Below are 22956 nucleotides of genomic sequence, written 5' to 3' on the forward strand. Positions count from 1 at the left end.
ATGATCCTACTCCCTTAGCCTCCCAAGTGCGGGATTATGGGGGTATACATCATGCCTGGCTAAGTTCTGACCTACTGTTTTTTTGTGGTACTGGAGTTTGAACTCAGGCCTCATGTTTGCTAGGCAGGTGCTCTGCCTCTTTTTGAGTCATACCTCCAGCCCAGAATTCTGACTTTTAAGCTCTGCCAAATGCACTATCTTTGTATGAAAAGTAGGACCAGGTTAAAATTTATCATGTTTGATTATTCAAGGGAATCAGATTAGAAAATTCATACTTTGCTGAGCTGTCAGTGAAAAAGTGTTCTTCCCTAACCCACCAATAAAAACACCCTTGCTTTTTAATGAGCTCCTTTCACTCAAGTCAAACTGCATGACACCGTTCTTACCTGTTCCAACATCAAAATCATCTCCTGGTGCTGTCCATGTGAGATTGATGTTGTCCCCATCGAGTGTGGCATGAAGGTCTGTGATTTGACTTGGTGGGAACAGATCAGGCAATGGACCACTGGGAACATCTGACATCACAAACGCATCTCCAGTTGCTGTTCTGCTGAAACTCTCCAGCACTGTCTGAGCATCGTCAGTTTCAGGTCTTGGTGGGTTCCGCTTGATTTCCCCTGCATTAAAAATTCCCTAGTTTAAAGGGGGCAAAATGTACTAGTATTTTTTGAACTCAATGACTCACCTTCCCAATCCTTCATACCTTTCATGTTTTTGTATTTTCATATGTATAGCTATTTTTTACCAAGTGCTGTGACACAATCGTAAGTATTCAATGGGTAGGAGAATTTTTCCTTTGGCATTCTTACCAGGAAGTTGTAGGATAACTTTGGATAACAAATTATTTTGGAATGAAGACTGCACTAAATGAGAACAATGTCACACAATTTAACATATGCTTTTAAAACAAGCATTTGTTTATTTTAAATTATCTTGAACCTAGGGATATATTAGGGGATATCATTCCAAGTTCCTTTCCAACCACTGCGCCAGGTCCCTCCCTCCCTCCCGTAAGTGCTAAGGAATAATACTTCTGATTGTTTTCCAATTGCTAATGAAAAGCACCAAAATGTTGCAAGATAAGGGACCAGACAAGGAAAGCTAGAAAAAAAATGTGTTCTTAATGCTTATCATCACTTTACTCTATGCATTTTTCCTTTTGACTCAATAAGAACATTTCAAATAAATGTTTATTCTACAGCACCTGTCATCTAAAGGATAAATCCTGCCACATATTGGATCATTTTCTTTGTCTTGAACTGAAAATTGGGCATATGACTGCTGATATCATTAAAATATTCCACAGTAACATTAATTACACCAGCTGACAGGCTTTGAGTTCTTATGCGGTATCAGGCTGTTTTCCAAAATTAAGATAAATTTGGAGGCAATTATCTGAGAATTTCATTTTTTTTTTACTTTGTGGAGCTGGGGTTTGAACTCAGGAATTCATGCTTGCTAGGCAGGCAGTCTACCACTTGAGCCACTCCACCAACACCAGAACATCAATGTAGAAATAGAAAAGGCTATACTTTGAGTTGTAAAATGTTTGAAGACTTAGTTATATAAAGTCACAAATATTTTTAAGCTCTGACTGGATTTTAGATAACACGAGCTACTCACCATTCACTACCCAGCCTGGTATGAAGGCGGCTCTATTTGCTGGATGCTGAAAGCTTTGCCTGGCAGAGTTTGTTCCTCCATGAGCCCTCACTTTTGAGCCATATCTGCCATTGTCTGAATAAGCTGTAAAATACCTGGAGTAGACTCCATCATTTTTGAAAGCGTCAGCACCTTGTTACAGAAATGAAGAAATAAGCTAAGACTGTAAATGAAAAGACAAGTTCATGCATTTTCTAAGACAAGCACTGGCTTCTATAAGCATAACTTGGTATTCTGCCTTTGACCTTTGAAGAATATTTCTATCATGTCCTGCCAAAACATTACACTGTTGAGTTGATGACTTGAGTAATTTTGATACCTATATATCCTCATAACACATCTACACAGAAGGAAACTTGTGTATGTATAATGCATTCTGAAGTACCTCATCTTTCTGTTCCTATCAGTTTATAAACAGATCACACTACTTTTCTTACAATTTCTCTGCCAATGTACTTGCTTTCAGTTAACTTTATTTTTTATTTATTTATTTGTTTTTATGTTTTTTTATTCATATGTGCATACAATGCTTGGGTCATTTCTCTCCCCTGCCCCCACCCTCTCCCTTACCATCCACTCCACTCCCTCCCTATCCCCCCCACCCCCTCAATACCCAGCAGAAACTATTTTACCCTTATCTCTAATTTTGTTGTAGAGAGAGTATAAGCAATAATAGGAAGAAACAAGGGTTTTTGCTCGTTGAGATAAGGATAGCTATACAGGGAGTTGACTCACATTAATTTCCTGTGCATGTGTGTTACCTTCTAGGTTAATTCTTCTTGATCTAACCTTTTCTCTAGTACCTGTTCCCCTTTTCCTATTGGCCTCAGTTGCTTTAAGGTATCTGCTTTAGTTTCTCTGCGTTGAGGGCAACAAATGCTAGCTAGTTTTTTAGGTGTCTTACCTATCCTCACCCCTCCCTTTTGTGCTCTCGCTTTTATCATGTGCTCAAAGTCCAATCCCATTGTTGTGTTTGCCCTTGATCTAATGTCTGCATATGAGGGAGAACATATGATTTTTGGTCTTTTGGGCCAGACTAACCTCACTCAGAATGATGTTCTCCAATTCTATCCATTTACCATCAGTTAACTTTATTTGATCATATCATGTCATTTTTCAGTCAAAATTGTCTTCACTTAGGAAAAAGTATCTTTGTGAAGGACTTCATTCTCAGTACAGTTAACTAAAATTAGTTATTTCTCTTCAACAAGTCTTTTTTTTCATATTGCACTCTCCTGATCAATTAATTAACTCTGGTCTGTCAGAGGAAACCCCCATCTACTGTGGGAATAAACATTTGGAGGAACTCAGAAAAACTGTATCATAAATGAACTTCTTGATTATGACCAGCATTGGAGTGAGTTTTTAAATTGCAAAACACATTTCCTAGGGGAAATACTCTAAGCAGAGGACGTTAAAGCAAGGTCCTTGTACCAGCTGTATCTGTACCACACTAAAAATCTGGAACTTTTAGACTTGTTGAGGGAAAGCCCTCAGCATTCTGTATGTTAACAATCCTCTAAAGGCATCCTAAATTAGCTTGTTCTTCAATTAGCTAAACGCTCTCATGGCAGAATGTTAAGAAGTGAAATGAGATGCAGGTGAGCTTTATGCACTGTAGATGGGTTTGTGGAAATGAAATGAAGAGAAGGGAATAGTGGTGCAAATATTGTTGTGCTTCAAGAAGACATTGAGTTGCACCAAAGAACATTTCGTCCACTAGCTGAAGACAGGATTATAAAATGACTGAAGAAATTACATCACAAAAGGTACTGACAGAAACTTGCAATAATTCAGAAGCGTATCAAATTGCACACCAATCTCAAGCAGAGGATTCAGTTCCCAGAACAATCCAGACTCTGGATAAAGGTTTTTATGCACCACTCATCCATCCAGACCAGGGAGAAGAGACTGGCCAGCACTGTTTCCTGCTTTTGTCCAGTCAGACCTGGCACCTGATGCGCCAGTGATGAGTCCTCCTTCTGTGGCAGTCCTAGCTGCCCTGGGCCTCAGTTCTCAGAATTCTGTTCGTGCTTTGTTCCAGCTTTTGAGAAATACATTTGCTCCTCTCGCTTTCCCTGTAGGGGCCTAGATTCTACCACCTTATTCTACCTGGCTGATTTGTTTTGCCCTCTCTGCCCAGATTTTCTTACTTCTGCCCTTCCTTCCTTCTTTCAATTCTTCCTTCCTTTCTCCCTTCTTTCCCTCCTTTCTTCCTTCCCTCGTTCCTTCCTTCCCTCCCTCCCTCCCTCCCTCCCTTTTTCTTCTTCTCTTCCTTCCTTCCTTCTTTCCTTCCTTCCATTCCTTCTACCCCCGTCTTTTTGTAGTACTGGGGTTTAAACTCAGGGCTACAAGCTTGCTAGGCAGGTGCTGTACCACTTGACCAGCTCCACCAGCTCCAGATGTTCTTGATGATGCCTGCCCTAAAAAGAATTGCCCAGAATTCTTGATTCTGTCTCAACCTTCTGAATGAGACATTGTTAACTGGTGATAGGTATTGACTGTCCTGATGGCAGACAAAAATGATGACAATAAATAATATTTATTGGAAAGTTACAATGTGCAAGCCTCTTACTAAGCACTTTGTAGGTTTTACCTGATGGTCCTGCTATTCCATCACTATCCTTCTCAATTGTTTTCGTGCCTGTCTTACTGCTCAACTTTGTCACAGAGACACATACAAATCCCAGATAAGAAAACATCAACTTATTCCTAAAGCCTGTGAATTACCTGCTCCATTATCCAAAAGTTCCAAAACTTTTGTGTTTCCTTTGTTTGATTCAATGATAGCTGTCACACTGGCTCCAATGATAGGTATATAGCCCTGTAGAACTTCTGCGTAAACAATCATTGGGTTGGGGAAGCTGTTGGAGTTTTTATTCATTTTAGCATTCACTGTGATCGGAGGCACAGAAGAACTTGCTGCCCGAGAAGTCACTGTCATAGTTAGTGTTTCTGAGTTTGCTTTGGCCTGAAGATGGTAAGTCCAAATGCCCACCTGAAATTGTTGATGGAAATATACAGTAAGTATCCAGAGTCAAACTATCCTTGTTTCCGTTATGCAATTGTAAAATTGCAAAAGTGTGGTGAAAAAAACAGGCTTTGAGGGTTTTCAGGTTTTAAAAGGATGTAAACTGAGGGAGTTTAGGGAAGTCACCAGCGAGTGCTATGCATGGTATCTATACCTTGTAACATCTTGCCTATAAAAATTGCCTCAGTTTTGGCCTTTTTGCTACCTTCAGAGTCACAGATTCTATGACCCTGGTAGCATTAGGAAGGAAGGGCTCTGTAGCTGTCTCTACACCAACTTACACAAATTCTTCCTATACTTCGTCCTTATGGTTCTTAGACTCCCTGTCTTCTTTCTTTCATCCTTCCTGTTCTTTGCCATTATAACTATTAGGATCCCACAGGCCAGAAAAGTGCACAGTATTTTATCTTAATTTCCAAGATGATATAATCTTTGACATATTTATGACATAAAACAATTGATTTTCAGCTAAAAAATATTTCAGAGGCATTCAAACAACTGATTGCTTACCTGTGCAGTTCCTGGAATAGTAAGATAGGCCATTTTGGAAGCAGTGTCCACTATGGAATTTGTGACTGCTGTTCCATTGGGATTCCAGAGAGAAATTTTGGGAGGCTGTTTGCTCCATGTGACTTGAAAGAATGTGTCCTTTCCCATGGTGCTGTCAGTGATTACAGTGTCATTCATCCAGGAATCACTGTTCAATGTTGATCCCTTACTTTCCAGCTGTTTAATTATATTTAAAAATGAATGACTGCAGAAAAGAATAATTTTATTCTCTTTTCTTTTAAAGATAACTCTTAATTTTTGGTCTAGAACAAGCTTACATATGGCATACCACCTTATACTGTAATATTTCTGAAAGTTAATTGGGCTGTGACTAGAATATTTAAGTAGAGACAGAGTCAAGGCCTCAGAGCTAAAGTGAAGACTAATAAATAACTAAGACAAACACTCATGGATATTTTCCTAATGTGGAATCTTGAAATAATTTTTCACATTAGACAGAGGGAGAACCAATAACAGGAAATACATGCAGCAAGAAACATACAATGAAATCTTGAGAAGAGAGAAAGTAAAAGATGAGACTTTCTGAGAGGAGATTTAAAAAGTTATTCAAGTCTTTGCAGATAGTCTGAAAGAGTCTACTTTTTTGTTTATTTTCTTAAGTCACAAAAATTGTATGTATTTACATGTACAGCATGATGTTTTGAAATATGCATATATTATGGAAGAGCTAAATCAAGCTAATTACCATAATCTTCTATACTTATACTCTGTTTTTTTTTGTGGTAAAATCAATTAACTCAACCACCTTGGCTCTTTTCAAAATTACAATGCATGTTATTTAATTATAGCACCACGTTTGTGTAATAGATCTCTTGAACTTATTTCTCCTATCTGATTGAAATTTTGTGTCCTTTACCTAATATCTCTCCAACCTTTACACTCCACCAGCTACTTGTAATAATTTCCTTCTTTGCTTCTTTGAGTTGAACTTTTTTAGATGCCCCATGTTAGATCATGCGCACTTGTGTTTTTGTGCTTTGTTTATTTCACCTAACATGAAGTCCCAGGGAGATCCATCTTTATCTACTCACCAGGTGATTCCTAGGGGGCACCATTTCAGGAACAATAGGAAATTGTATTTCTACTCCAACTCAGTCCTCAATCAAAAACAGCTTTAGTCCTATGCTGATAGAAGACACTGAATTCTGCTTTGAAATATTGTTATGACAAAAATCTTAGTCCTGTGTCAAGTACATGTCTTTGAGTGGACATGAGTTAAATTTGAATGTAAATGCCATTTTTGACTCCTTATCAGGAAAGGCTAAGAAAATAAGATGGTTTTGGTAGTACTAGAGGACAAAAGTGTGAGATATGGGCTTTCCTTTGTACTCCAGCTGCCACTACCCAAGCCCATGTTCTTATCAATTGATATTATTGTAACATGCTTCTAATCAGTCACTATTTCTTCTATTATTTCTGCCTATAAAGTACATGAGTACAGATTAACCTCACAAAAGTTTGCTTTCTTTTTTTTATTTCTCTATTTAAGAAACTGTCATAGATATTCCAAGTGTGAGAACAAAATTTTATTCCTTATTTCTTCCACACCTGTGAAAGCGTCTATTATTAAAAACATCCATTATTATAGTTTTGAGCACTTTTGCATGCAAATTTCTAATTTCTAGCTGATTTTTCCATATTTTGCTCTTAAACTTTTAAATGTCTTTGGAAGGGGAGAAATGACCCAAGCCTTGTATGCACATATGAATAATAATAAAAAAATTAAATATCTTTGGAAAATTGCATTTGGAGTTCCCAGCATCTGTTCTAAATTTTTAAAGCCAAAACAGTGTTAATAATATGTTCAAAATCAGTTCTCTTTCCTTACTTGTCACTTTCAGACTGTAGTAGCACTGTTCTTTTCATCAGTCAGGTTGAAAACCTGAGGAATGACCTTTAATTTATTCTTCATACATGGTCATGTTAGGATGATTTTATTTTTTTGGGGTGTGGGGATTACTGGGTTTTGAACTCAGGTCCTCATGCTTGCTAGGCAGGTGCTCTACCACTTGAGCCACCTCACTTTTTTGTGATGTGTATTATTGAGATAGGGTTTTTGGAACTGTTCCCATGTGCTGTCTTTGATTTGCTATTCTAGTCTCTGCCTCCTAAGTAGCTAGGATTATAGGTGTGAGCACCAGTGCCTGGTAATTTTCTTTTTCTTTTTCTTTTTTTTTGAGAGCACTAAGGTTTGAAATCAGGGCTTCAGGCTTGTGAGGCAGGCACTTTTACTGCTTGACCTGCTCCACCAGGAGCAGGATGAACATTTAACTCGAGAAGTCTACATACCAGATCTCCAAACAAATCTGCATATACCCTAAATCTACATTCTGTTACTTCTGTTCTCTTTATTGTTGGGAAGAAGAGAAAAATAGGGTTGTTTAGGTTATCCAGGCAAATTTTAATGTAGCTGACTTGATGCATTGGAAAATTGAAGATGGAAGTCTTGGCATAAAGAAACATGACACAGAGTTGTGGCAGTGAAAAGAAGGGAAACAGATTTTCCTAAAACATATTTTGATGAAAACAGGCTGTGTTGACATTGTACATAGGACATGAATTAAAGAACAAAAGTTTATTTAAAGTTTTTGAATCTAAGTAACAAGACATGGTGCTGCTATCAAGACACTGACAAGAAAAAAAATTGAGTTCAGTAGAGATGTGAATAAAATTAATAATCTGTGGGCAAAAAGTGGTTGAAGAGGTGGGGAAAGCCCTAGGCTTGCATACACACCATTATTATTTACCCTGAGTTTCTAGTATTCATTTCTAAGGTACATTCCCTCCAAGCACATTCTGAACTAGTGCTTGAGTTCATTGTCTAAATTTAATTCATAACAGTGAAGAATGTAGAAAAGTTGAAACATAAGATTTTAAAAAATTCATTCATCAAAAAAATAGGCTGAATCACAATGAAACATCCTGTACAACTGTTATAAACTAATAGAAATGTAAAAAGTTGGACAAAGTTTATTTTTGGTGGAAAATTTGATATTATTAGGTTTTAGTGTTATCCCTTAACCAAACTTATGAAATAAGAAAAAAATTAGTATTTTACTACTTATTTTATAATTTGGTTATAGCTAAAAAATAGTTTAACCGGATGCTAAAGGAATAACATCAGAGCAACTAAGACTGTAATTCTACTGTTCCAGAACTGGTGTTTTTTTTTTTTTTTTTTTTGCCTTTCTTTAAGTGTTTGGCTGTCTGGTTTGCTGTTTGATCATCCTCCATCTCTCCCATTTTTTCTCTTTTTTTTTCATTTTCTTTCTCTTTTTTCTCCTGCTTTCTTGGTTTTGTTAGTATTAATATTGTAACTCAGCAAATACTACCTCCAGGAACAGAAATGGTACCTAGTGGAAACATGGGAAGACAAAGAAAGGATGGAAACCATTCTCCCCCCAAAAATAAATTAGTACAGGATTCAGAGAAAAATGAAGAAAACAGATACCCAGATCCAGACTCCAACAAAACAAAGATAAACTATACCAAAGAACCCAATGAAGCCCCCAGAACACAATGAAAGAAGAAATACCACAAGTAATTAATAAGAATTTCATACTTGTTACTAGACATGGTTAACCGAAACATACAGGAAGCACTCAAGAAATTCCAAGACAACAAAAATAAAGAATATGAAAAAAACACAAAAACAAATAAATGAAATCATATGAGCCCTAAATAAACACCAAACTGAAACAGAGAACACTATAAATAGAGAGATAAATGAATTAAGGGTGAAAATTGACAATATTATAGAGGAAGTGACCCATGATATGGAAAACCTCAGAAAAAAGAATGAAACAGAAATACAAAACTAAATGGAAGGCCATTCCAGAAGAACAGAACAAACAGAAGACAGAATCTCAGAATGTGAAGATGAAATGGCAATTAAAGGAAAAACCAAAGGCCCATTCAGGTACAGGAAGCCTCCAGAATACCTATCAGACTTAACCAAAATAGAACTACCCCATGGCATATTATCATTAAAACAACAAGAACAGAGACTAGAGAAAGAATATTGAAGGCTGTTAGAGAGAAAAAACAAGTAACATACAAAGGTAAACCCATTAAAATCACTACAAATTTCTCAGTGGAAACCTTAAAAGCAAGAAAAGCATGGAGTGAGGTCTTTTAGGCACTGAATGAAAACAACTTCAATCCTAGGATACTCTACCCAGAAAAACTATCATTCAAAATAGATGGAGCAATAAAAGTCTTCCATGATAAGCAGAAACTAAAACAATATATGACCACCAAGCCACCACTACAAAAGATTCTCCAAGGAATTCTGCACACAGAAAGTGAGCAAACAAACCATGAAAGGGCAGGCAGTACCAAACCACAGGAGAAGAAAGGCAAGAAAGTAGAGAGTAATATTGATTCAGCTACACACAATCAAACTCTTAATCAACAAAGACAACTACGTAACAAGGATCACCACATACCGATCAATACTAACACTGAATGTTAATGGACTTAATTCCCACATCAAAATACACTATTTGGCAAACTGGATTAAAAAGGAATATCCAACAATCTGCTGCCTACAGAGACCCACCTCATTGACCCAAATAAGCACTGGCTTAGTGTGAAAGGATGGAAAAAGATTTACCAAGCCAATGGCTCCTGAAAACAGGCAGGGGTAACAATACTTATCTCAGAGAAAGTAGACTTCAAACTTACATCGATCAAGTGAGATAAAAAAGGATACTCCATACTAATAAAAGGGGAAATACACCAAAAGTAAATAACAATTATCGACTTATATGCACGCAATGTCAATGCACCCAGTTTCATCAAACATACTCTGAAGGACTTAACACATTTATAGACTCCAACACAGTGGTAGTGGGAGACTTTAATACCCCCCTATCACCAATAGATATGTCATCCAAACAAAAAAATCAATAAAGAAATCCTAGAACTAAATCACACCATAGATCAAATGGACCTAGCTGATGTCTACAGAATATTTCATCCAACTGCTGCACAATATACATTCTTCTGTGCAGCTCATGGAACCTTCACCAAAATTCATCATATCTTAGGGAACAAAGCAAGCCTCAGCAAATATAAGAAAATAGAAATAATACCATGCATTCTATCTGATCACAATGCATTAAACTAGAAATCAACAACAAAAACAACAGTAAAAAAAATGCAAACAATTGGAAGCTGAACAACACATTGCTCAATGATGAAAGGGTCATTGATCAAATAGAAGAGGAAATTAAAAGGTTCCTGGAAGTTAATGAAAATGAAACAAAAAGCTGTTTCTTTGCAAAAATAAAGAAGATCAACAGACCCCTGGCAAAACAAGACAAGGATGCCCACTATCTCCACTCCTATTCCTATTCAACATAGTACTGGAATTCCTAGCCAGAGCAATTAGGCAAGAAGAAGGAATAAAAGGAATACAAATAGGTAAAGAAACTGTCAAAATATCCCTATTTGCAGATGACATGATATTATACCTTAATGACCCAAAAAACTCTACTCAGAAGCTTCTAGACATCATCAATAGCTATAGCAAGGTAGCAGGATATAAAATCAACATAGAAAAATCATTAGCATTTCTATACACTAACAATGAGCAAACTGAAAAAGCATGTAGGGAAACAGTTTCATTTACAATAGCCTCAAAAAAAATCAAATACCTAGGTGTAAACCTAACAAAAGATGTGAAAGACCTCTCCAAGGAAAACTCTACATTTCTGAAGAAAGAGATTGAGGAAGACTATAGAAAGTAGAGAGATCTCCCATGCTCATGAATTGTTAGAATCAACATAGTAAAAATGTCGATACTCCCAAAAGTAATCTATATGTTTAATGCAATTCCCATCAAAATTCCAATGACATTCATTAAAGAGATTGAAAAATCTACCGTGAAATTTATATGGAAACACAGGAAGCCACAAATAGCCAAGGCAATACTCAGTCAAAAGAACAATGCAGGAGGTATCACAATACCTGACCCCAAAACTCTTAGACACAATAAACAGCTATAGCAAGGTGGCAGGATGCAAAATCAACTTACAGAAATCATTAGCTTTTCTATACAACAGCAATGAACAAACTTGAAGGAATATATGGAAAAAATTCCATTTACAATAGCCTCAAAAAAATGAAATACCTAGAAGTAAACTTAACAAAGGATGTGAATGGCCTCTACAAGGAGAATTACAAACTCCTGAAGAAAGAGATCAAGGAAGACTACAGAAGATGGAAAGTTCTCCCATGCTGATGGATTGGTAGAATCAACATAGTAAAAATGGCTATACTACCAAGAGCAATTTACATGTTTAATGCAATTCCCATCAATATCCCAATAACTTTCATAACAGAGATTGAAAAATCTACCCTAAAGTTCATTTGGAAACACAAGAGACCACGAATAGCCAAGGCAATACTCAGTAAAAAGAGCAATGCTGGAGGTATCATAATAACGGACTTCAAACTATATTACAAAGCAGTAGCAATAAAAACAGCATGGTACTGGCATAAAAACAGACATGAAGACCAGTGGAACAGAACAGAGGACCGGATATGAGTCCACACAACTATACACACCTCATTTTTGACAAAGGTACTGAAAATATATGATGGAGAAAAGACAGACTCTTCAACAAATGTTGCTGGGAAAAGTGGTTATCTGTCTGCAAGAAACTGAAACTACATCCATGTCTATCACCCTGTACTAGTATCAGCTCAAGATGGATCAAGGACCTTAATGTAAGACCTAAAACTCTGAAGTTATTACAGGAAGGAGCAGGAAACACTCTGGAGCTAATAGGTATAGGCAAGAACTTCCTTAATAGAACCCCAGGAGCCCAGCAACTAAGAGGAAGGATGGACAAGTGGGACTTCATAAAATTAAAAAGCTTCTGCACAACAAAAGAAATGGTCTCTAAACTGAAGAGACTACGCACAGAGTGGGAGAAAATATTTGCAAACTACACATCAGACAAAGGAGTGATAACCAAAATATACAGGGAACTTAAGAAAGTAAAGTCTCCTAAAATCAATGAACCAATTAAGAAATGTGCAACTGAACTAAACAGAACTTTCTCAAAAGAAGAAATTCAAATGGCCAAAAAGCACATGAAAAAATGCTTCCAATCTCTAGCAATAAAGGAAATGCAAATCAAAACCACACTAAGATTCCACCTCACCCCTGTTAGAATGGCCAAAATCAAAAACACCATCAACAACAAGTGTTTGCGAGGATGTGGGGAAAAAAGAACCCTCGTATACTGCTGGTGAGAATGCAAGCTGGTGCAACCACTCTGGAAAAAGATTTGGAGGCTTCTTAAAAATCTAAACATAGACCTGCCATATGGTCCAGCAATCCCACTCTTGGAGATATTCCCAAAGGAATGCGACTCAGGTTACTCCAAAGGCACCTGCACACCCATGTTTATTGCAGCACTATTCACAATAGCTAAGTTATGGAAACAACCAAGATGCCCCACTACTGATGAATGGATCAAGAAAATGTTGTATTTATACACAATAGAATTTTATTCAGTCATGAAGAAGAATGAAATCTTACCATTCGCAAGTAAATGGATGGAACTGGAGAACATCATTCTGAGCGAGGTCAGCCAGGCTCAGAAGACCAAAAATCGTACGTTCTCCCTCATATGTGGACTTTAAATCTAGGTCAAACACAGCAATGTGGTTGAACTTGGATCACATGACAAGGGGAGAACATATATGGGAGGTATGGGAATAGGTAGAAAACCCAAAAACATGAAAGTGTTTGATGTCCACACTCCAGAGGGTTTAATACAGAAAGCTTAAAGTGACCCAGGTTATCATGAGCAGGGGATCAGGAACCAATGAAAAGATCAGTTAGAGATGATTCAACCTGGGTTGTAACATATTTGTACATGAAAGCAATGCCAGGAATCTTTTTGTATAGGTATCCTTAACTAAACTAGCAAAAACGCTTTGTCTTCCTTAAAAAAAAAAAGAGTAGTTTTTAGATTAAAATTTTAATTTTAATCAGAAATTTACATTGAGGCAAATAGAGAACTCAAACTTAAAACTATCAATTTTGTGGGAGGGGTGATACTGGGGTTTGAACTCAAGGTCTCCTGCCTGTGCTCTACCACTGGAGGCACTCCCTCAGCAAAAGCTACCAAATTCTTTTTCTCACTTATGTTCAAGGCAAGTATAAAACCTCCAAGAGTGGGAACTCTGACCTGAACTGCCTTCTGGGTGGGATCGGCATTTTCTGACGTAAGGGACTCAAAAGCATCAAAGAGGTCGTTGTGTTCAGCTACATCTGTAGCAAGAAAATGTTTTCCTCCTAAAACATAAATACATTAGTTAGTAGCTTTCTAGAAAATAAGTACTTTTCACATGTTAATAATGAAAAAGGTATCACTTTAAAGAAAATCAATGTTTTGGTTTGTATTATTAAGCTAGACCAGTGTCAGAGAGCTGTAAGATGAACTCTGAAATGCTAATTTAAATTATTATAAGTATAACACATAATCTATATTTATAACAGAAACCTCAGCTAGAAAAAAATACATCAGATAGTCACAGACCATAAAAGAAGATGTTGTAATTCCTGATATTTAAGCTCACAGACATTACAGACCCTTTCCATTTTTATTTAAGAAATAATTCTAACAAAGTTGGCTTTCAGGTTTTTCCAGACAAAGTGGATCAGAAACACAAAATGAGAAAGACAAAAGGGGTGCTGTATCCCCAGGTGTCCTCATGGTAGCTGGCACTGAGGGGAAAGAAGAATGGGAAACAGGGGTCTAGCCCCAAAAGGCACAACTTGGGCAGAAATAAGTTAGATAATGGTCATGAAAATACGTTGACATGATGGAGTTTATACAACCAAGTGTTGAAAAGCAAATATATATGTGGTACCATTAAAGCCAGTTTGATACAATACTCAATACCCATGATGTAAATTGTGTATCTTCTACTATGTGTAAGAAGGCATTAAAAATATGGAACCCATTTTCATCACTTCTGTATGCCTCAAATACCAGCTACTATAGTTAGTGATTATCTAGAAATTCACTGTTTCTTTTCAGCCTGAGCTCATGTTCTCCCACTCACAGCCCATGCCTGATAGAAGGCAGCCTATGCTCTGGTCTCAGGGGGACACCATTCCCTCCATGTGTTTGCATTGTTGCATTTCATTTATTATTTTTTGGTTATGCCTTGATCATCTTTCCTCACCTCCACTCTTCCTATACAATCTCAGCATCCTTTTTAAATTTTTTTTTCTTTTATTCATATGTGCATACAATTTTTGGGTCATTTCTTCCCCCTTCCCCCTGCCCCCTCCCTTACCCACCCCAACCCCTTGCTACCAGGCAGAAACTATTTTGCCCTTATATCTAATTTTGTTGAGGAGAGAGTATAAGTAATAATAGGAAGGACCAAGGGTTTTTGCTAGTTGAGATAAGGATAGCTATACAGGGAGTTGACTCATATTGCTTTCCTGTACATGTATGGTACCTTCTAAATTAATTCTTCTCAAAGTAACCTTTTCTCTAGTCCTGGTCCCCTTCTCTTTTAAAGTATCTGCTTTAGTTTCTCTGCATTGAGTGCAACAAATGCTATCTAGTTTTTTGGGTGTCTTACCTATCCTCACACCTCCCTTGTGTGCTCTTGCTTTATATGTGATCAAAGTCCAACCCCCTTGTTGTCAGCACCCTTTTTTGAGACCCAGCTCAGAAACCACTTAGTCTCTCATGCTTTCTTTCCCTCACACTATACAACCCTGGGGGAATTGGTGGCTCCCTCTGCTCACATAGAACTTTATTCTTTATTATTTCAGTAATGCAGGAATGTCATCTGGTTATATTTTATTTTTCCTCCAGACAACTGGACTTTGAACACCATGAGAAAAGAGATTGGGGCAGGTTTGACTCTGGTTTCCAAATCCTGGCAGAGTACCTGCAGAGCAGGAGCTCAAGAGAAGTTGTTGAGTTGTGAAGGTCTACATTTACATATTGTAATTAAAGGTGTGCAATATATAGGTCATGCTTTACCTGTTATATCGCTCATCTCTGTTACTGCTTCATCAGCATCTGGTCCCAAAGCAATAAGATGAATAATGACCCCACTTTGCTTCACAGTCTCAACACACCCGCTGGCAGTGCTGCTCCTCCCCATCAGTTAGCAGCACTATTTCAGACCCATCTCTTTGGGAATTTTTCTTTTCAATTGCCTGCAAACATAATTCAGAGCCCAATTACCATACTAGTTCAAATGTAACAATAGGAAATTAGAAACTATTATGGGGGAAATAGGTAGAAGTAGGTATGATAGAAGAGACAGTCTCTGCTTTAAAATCATGGAATCTGCAATTAACAATCCCTGGGAATTTTATGTAATATTTTTCTGCCTCCCAATTACAGATACTATCTATTCAAATGAAAGTAGATGGGGACAGAGCTTTGGAAAACCCCACCTAGACTAAATGGCAATGACATCTCATTCTGAAAAAATAAGGTCAGTCAAGTACTCAAAGTTAAATTAAGTATCCTTTTCTAGACTATGCTTTGACAAGCCTGAAGTGTATAAAGTCTGTTGTACATACAGTCAGATGCCTTAAGAATCCACCTCAACATAAAAAGTAATTGATTCCAAATTAGAAAATAACTCACTATGCTTATAAATAAAATGTAGTTTAAATTATATGCATGTTTAGGTCAGAGACCTTATTATAATATTTTCAATTTACTTTTAATAGAATGAGGACAGAACTAAGCACATTAATGATGCTCAAAGACTACATGAATAATATTTAGTGAGTACTATTTGTAACTTGAATCATTTTCCTGTAAAGCACCACATTTGAAATATAGAGTTCCAAATCTAAGTACCTGGAACAGCAGAAAAAGACAAAGCAGCCCAGGATAACAACTGTATTTCATTTTTAATAATAGTTTTAATTGTACTGGGTTCTTTGAGTTCTATTTTGGGAAACTGAGTCCAGGCCAAAAGGAAAAGAAAGGCCATACTATCAGTAGCTTTGGGCATGAGAGTTAAGATTTGTGTAGCTGTAAAAACAGTTGGATGCAAATAGTTGCTTATTATTTATAAATATAAATATGGAGTAATATATGTTCTGACATGCATTGAAAGCAAATAAAAATAGCTCCTTCTACACATTTGAGTCCAAAACAAAGATCCTAAGATGAAATAGAGTTCTGTTTCCCTCAACTTTCTGAATTAAGTTTATTCACTGAACAATGAACAATGTATCAGTGACTAAGCTGTGGAATTAAAGGAGCTACATGGTTCCAGCATTCATGGAAAGAATTGAGTTCAATTTAACATTATCTACCAAATAGGACTGAGATGTAGAGATGAGCAGCAAAGACATAAATAACATGTAAAAGAATATGTAGGTAGAATAATATAAAGTTGAAAAGAAATGACAAAATATTAGAGGTCCACCATTTACTGAATGTTTATAATATGTATTGTTTATATACTGTTATATATATTATTTAAATCTTTTATACATGATGCAATTTAACACAAGTCCAACTCCACCAATTCTTTACCAATCACCACTCTTGCTCACTACAGGAGCAACCAACATCAGTTTCCTAAAACATAAGTTGAGAGGAATTCTAAGATGGCGGCTAGAGGGAGGAAGCAGAAAGCGTGCCTCCGATAATGAAATCTTGGAGAGACGCTGGAGACACACCTTGCAGGCAAAACCACCGAGAAGAGGCAAAACTTTGACCCCTCCACACCTCCAGCTGGTGCAGAGAATCTCCACTTCACGTTAAACAGAGACACCAGGAGGGCCCCCGGGCCGCCAGAGGCCCGCACCCAGATGGCTTGGGAAGACAAGTTTTGTTCTACTTTATGCGTCCCCTTTGATAAGACAACTACAGAACAACATCTGAGGCACCATCTCCAGGATTGGAGGCTGAGATGGACAGCAAAATTATTAAGACTGAAACATCATTGCATTTGAACTTGGAGGGTTTTTTAAATTTTATTTTCTATTTTTCATATTGTTTTATTTTATTTAATTTATATATATATACATATTTTTTCTTTCATTTACTTATTTTTTATTTTTATTCTTATCTTTATTCTTTTCATTTTTTGTTTTCAATCAACTCTCTGTCTCTCTAATGCCTGTTCAGCTTACTGTTGATTAGTACACTAATGCTCCCTGTTTATGTCTTTGAAACTTTTTTTTTTGATACTTTGCTATGTGTTTTCCTACTTGTTGGTTTGTTTTGCCATTTTTCTTTAACTTCTTTGCTTTCTGTCCTCTCACTCTTCCATTCTAAATATCACCATTGTTATTATTATAAGCTAGAAAATACTTAATTGCACACAGTACAGGAACAGTAACAACACCAAGGGCAATGACAGGGAGACAGAAAAAACAGGGAAACCAGTTTCCCCACAGCAAAAAATTAGTATAGTACCAGAGGGAAATGAAGAAAACAGATACTAAGATCCAGACTCCAAAAAAATGAAGATAAACTACGCCAAAGAACCCAATGGAGCCTGCAAGAATAATTTAAAAGAAGACATACTACAGGTACTCAATGAGAATTTTATAGAGATGATACTGGATAGGGTCAACCAAAATGTACAGGAGACACTCAAGAAATTCTAAGACAACAAAAATAGAGAATTTGAAAAAGGAAAAGAAGAAATAAAGGAAACCATAGAAGCACTGTATAAACAACAAAGTGAAACAGAGAACACGATGAATAAAAAGATAAATGAACTCAAGACAAAAATAGACAACATTAAAGAGGAAACCACCCAGGATATGGAAAACCTTAGAAAAAAGAACAAAACAGAACTGCAAAACAAAATGGAAGGCCAAACCAGCAGAATAGAACAAACAGAACACAGAATCTCAGAACTTGAAGATGAAATGGTAATTAAAGGAAAAACCAAAGAACTATTAATTAAACAACTCAAGACCTGTGAAAAGAAAATGCAAGAACTCACCAACTCCATCAAAAGACAAAACTTGAGAATCATGGACATTGAAGAAGGAGAAGAGGTGCAAGTGAAGGGAATGCATAATATATTCAACAAAATAATAACAGAAAATTTCCCAAATCTAGAGAAAGGTATTACCATACAGATGCCAGAGGCCTCCAGGACACCAAACAGACCAGATCAAAATAGAACTACCTCACGACATATCATCATTAAAACAACAAGTTCAGAAACTAAGGAAAGAATATTGAAGGCTGTAAGAGAGAAAAAACAAATAACATACAATGGTAAACCCATCAAAATCACAGCAGACTTCTTAACAGAAACGTTAAAAGAAAGAAGAGCGTAGGGCGAGATCTTCCAGGCACTGAATGAAAATAATTTCAACCCCAGGATATTCTACCCAGCAAAACTATCATTCAAAATAGATAGAGCAATAAAACTCTTCCATAATAAGCAGAAACTAAAACAATATGTGACCACAAAGCCACGATTACAAAAGATTCTTCAAGGGACTCTGCACACAGAAAGTGAAACCCAACATAACCATGAAAAGACAGGCAGCACCAAACTATAGGAAAAGAAAAAGCAAGAAAATAGAGAGTAACCTCATCTTAGGTACACACAATCAAACCTTCAAACAACTAAGACAACTAAATGACAGGAATCACCACATACATATCAGTTCTAACACTTAATGTTAATGGACTTAATTCACCCATCAAAAGGCACCTTTGAGGAAATGGATTAAAAAGGAATATCCAAAAATTTGTTGCTTATAGGAGACCCACCTCAGCAACAGAAATAAGCATAGGCTTAGGATGAAAGGCTGGAAGATTTACCAAGCCAATGGCCCCTGAAAACAGGCAGGAGTAGCAATACTTATCTCTGACAAAGTAGACTTCAAACCTACATTGATCAAACGAGATAAAGAAGGACATTCAATGCTAATAAAAGGGGAAATAGACCAAAAGGAAATAAGAGTTATCAACCTGTATTCACCCAATGTCAACACACCCAATTTCATCAAACATACCCTGCAAACCTAAAACAATATATTAACTCCAACACAGTGGTTGTGGGAGACTTTAACACCCCATTATCATCAATAGGTAGGTCATCCAAACAAAAAAATCAATAAAGATATCCAAGATCTAAAATATACAATAGATCAAATGGACCTAGTTGTTGTCTACAGAACATTTCATCCAACTTCTACACAATATACATTCTTCTCAGAAGCCCATGGAACCTTCTCCAAAATAAATCATATCCTAGGGCACAAAGCAAGCTGCAGCAAATATAAGAAAATAGAAATTATACTGCGCATATTATCTGATAACAATGCAGTAAAACTAGAACTCAACAATGAAAGTAAAGACAAAAAACATGCAATAGCTGGAAACTAAATAACTCATTTTTCATGAACAATTAATCACTGATGAAATAAAAGAAGAAATTAAAAAATTCCTGGAAGTCAATGAAAATGAAAACACAACCTACTGGGACCTATGGGACACAGTAAAGGCAGTCCTGAGAGGAAGTTTATAGCATATATTAAAAAGACTGAAAGATCCCAAATCAATGACCTAATGATAATCTCAAACTCCTAGAAAAACAAGAACAAGCAAATCCCAAAACAAATAGAAGGAGAGAAATAATAAAAATATGAGCTGAAATCAACAAAATAGAAACCAAAAAAAAAAATACAAAAAATTAATGAAACAAAAACTTGGATCTTTGAAAAAATAAACAACATCGATAGACCCCTGGCAATCCTGACTAAAATGAGGAGAGAAAAAACCCAAATTAGTGGAATAAGGAATGCAAAAGGAGAGATAACAACAAACACCATGGAAGTCCAGGAAATCATTAGAGACTACTTCAAGAACCTATATTCAAATAAATTTGAAAATCTTAAAGAAATGGACAGTTTTCTAGATACATATGATCATCCAAAACTGAACCAAGAGGAAATTAATCACCTGAATAGACCTATAACACAAAATGAATTTGAAGCAGCAAACAAGAGTCTCCCCAAAAAGAAAAGTCGAGGACCTGATGGATTCTCTGCTGAATTCTATCAGACCTTTAAAGAAGAACTGATACCAACCCTCCTTAAACTGTTCCACAAAATAAAAAGGGAAGAAAAACTGCCAAACACATTTTATGAAGCCAGTATTACACTTATCCCAAAATCAGGCAAAGACACCTCCAAAAAGGAGAACTATAGGCCAATCTCCTTAATGAACATTGACACAAAAATCCTCAATAAAATAATGGCAAACCAAATTCAACAACACATCAAAAAGATTATTCACCATGAGCAAAAGGGCTTCATCCCAGGAATGCAGGGGTGGGTCAACATATGAAAATCAATAAACGTAATAAACCACATTAACAGAAGCAAAGACAAAAACCACTTGATCATCTCAATAGATGCAGAAAAAGCCTTTGATAAGATCCAACACCATTTCATGATAAAAGCTCTAAGAAAACTAGGAGTAGAAGGAAAGTACCTCAACATTATAAAACCTATATATGACAAACCTACAGTCAGCATTATACTTAATGGAGAAAAACTGAAACCATTCCCACTAAAATCAGGAATGAGACAAGGATGCCCACTATCTCCACTCCTATTCAACATAGTACTGGAATTCCTAGCCAGAGCAACTAGGCAAGAAGAAGGAATAAAAGAAATACAAATAGGTAAAGAAACTCTCAAAATATCCCTATTTGCAGATTACACGATCCTATACCTTAAAGACCCAAAAAACTCTACTATGAAGCTTCTAGATATCATCAATAGCTACAGCAAGGTAGCAGGATATAAAATCAACATAGAAAAATCATTAGCATTTCTACACTAATAATGAGCAAACTGAAGAAGAATGAATGAAAAAAATTCCATTTACAATAGCCTCAAAAAAAATCAAATACCTAGGTGTAAACCTAACAAAAGATGTGAAAGACCTCTCCAAGGAAAACTATAAACTTCTGAAGAAAGAGGTTGAGGAAGACTGTAGAAAGTGGAGAGATCTCCCATGCTCATGGATTGGTAGAATCAACATAGTAAAAATGTCGATACTCCCAAAAGTAATCTACATGCTTAATGCAATTCCCATCAAAATTCCAATCACATTCATTAAAGAGATTGAAAAATCTACCGTGAAATTTATATGGAAACACAAGAGGCCACGAATAGCCAAGGCAATACTCCGTCAAAAGAGCAATGCTGGAGGTATCACCATACCTGACTCCAAACTATATTACAAAGCAATAACGATAAAAACAGCATGGTACTGACACAAAAACAGACATGAAGACCAGTGGAACAGAAAAGAGGACCCAGATATGAATCCACACAACTATAACCAACTTGTCTTTGTCAAAGGAGCTAAAAATATACGATAGAGAAAAGACAGCCTCTTCAACAAAAACTGCTGGGAAAACTGGTTAGCAGTCTGCAAAAAATGAAACTAGATCCATGTATATCACCCTATACCAATAATAACTCAAAATGGAACAAGGATCTTAATATAAGACCACAAACTCTAAAGCTGATAAGGGAAAGAGTAGGAACTACTCTGGAGTTAGTAGGTATAGGTAAGAACTTTGTCAACGAAACCCGAGAAGCACAGCAACTAAGAGATAGCCTAGATAAATAGGACCTCATAAAAGTAAAAAGCTTTTGTTCATCAAAAGAAATGGTCTCTAAACTGAAGAGAATACCCACAGAGTGGGAGAAAATATTTTCCAGCTACACATCAGACAAAGGACTGATAACCAGAATATATAGGGAACTTAAAAAACTAAATTCTCCCAAAACTAATGAACCAATAAAGAAATGGGCAAGTGAACTAAACAGAACTTTCTTGAGGGAAGAAATTCAAATGGACAAAAAACACATGAAAAAATGCTCACCATCTCTAGCAATAAAGGAAATGCAAATTAAAACCACACTAAGATTCCACCTCACCCCTGTTAGAATAGCCATCATTAGCAACACCCCCAACAACAGGTGTTGGCGAGGATGCAGGGAAAAAGGAACCCTGTTACACTGCTGGTGGAAATGTAAACTAGTACAACCACTCTGGAAAAAAATTTGGAGGCTACTTAAAAAGTTAAATATTGATCTACCATTTGATCCAGCAATACCACTCTTGGGGATATACCCAAAAGACTGTGACACAGGTTACTCCAGAGGCACCTGCACACCCATGTTTTTTGCAGCACTATTCACAATATCTAGGTTATGGAAACAGCCAAGATGCCCCACCACTGACGAATGGATTAAGAAAATGTGGTATCTATACATAATGGAATTTTATGCAGCCATGAAGAAGAACAAAATGTTATCATTCACTGGTAAATGGATGGAATTGGAGAACATCATTCTGAGTGAGGTTAGCCTGGCCCAAAGGACCAAAAATTGTATGTTCTGCCTCATATGTGGACATTAGATCAAGGGCAAACACAACAAGGGGATTGGACTTTGAGCACATGATAAAAGCCAGAGCACACCAGGGAGGTGTGAGGATAGGTAAGACACCTAAAAAATTCAGCTAGCATCTGTTGCCCTTAACGCAGAGAAACTAAAGCAGATATCTTCAAAGCAACTGAGGCCAATAGGAAAAGGGGAGCAGGAACTAGAGAAAAGGTTAGATCAAAAAGAATTAACCTAGAAGGTAACACACACGCACTGGAAATTAATG

At 36.6% G+C, this 22956-nt stretch overlaps 1 pseudogene; it reads right to left on the minus strand.

Annotated features, from left to right (window-relative positions):
* Nucleotides 1–246: 246 nt before the first annotated feature.
* The window catches only part of LOC109674677 (calcium-activated chloride channel regulator 4-like), a 34654-nt pseudogene continuing 11944 nt past the window's right edge, over nt 247–22956 (minus strand).

The sequence above is a fragment of the Castor canadensis genome, chromosome 7 (genome assembly GCF_047511655.1).
Source record: "Castor canadensis chromosome 7, mCasCan1.hap1v2, whole genome shotgun sequence".
NCBI classification, from domain to species: Eukaryota; Metazoa; Chordata; class Mammalia; order Rodentia; family Castoridae; genus Castor; species Castor canadensis.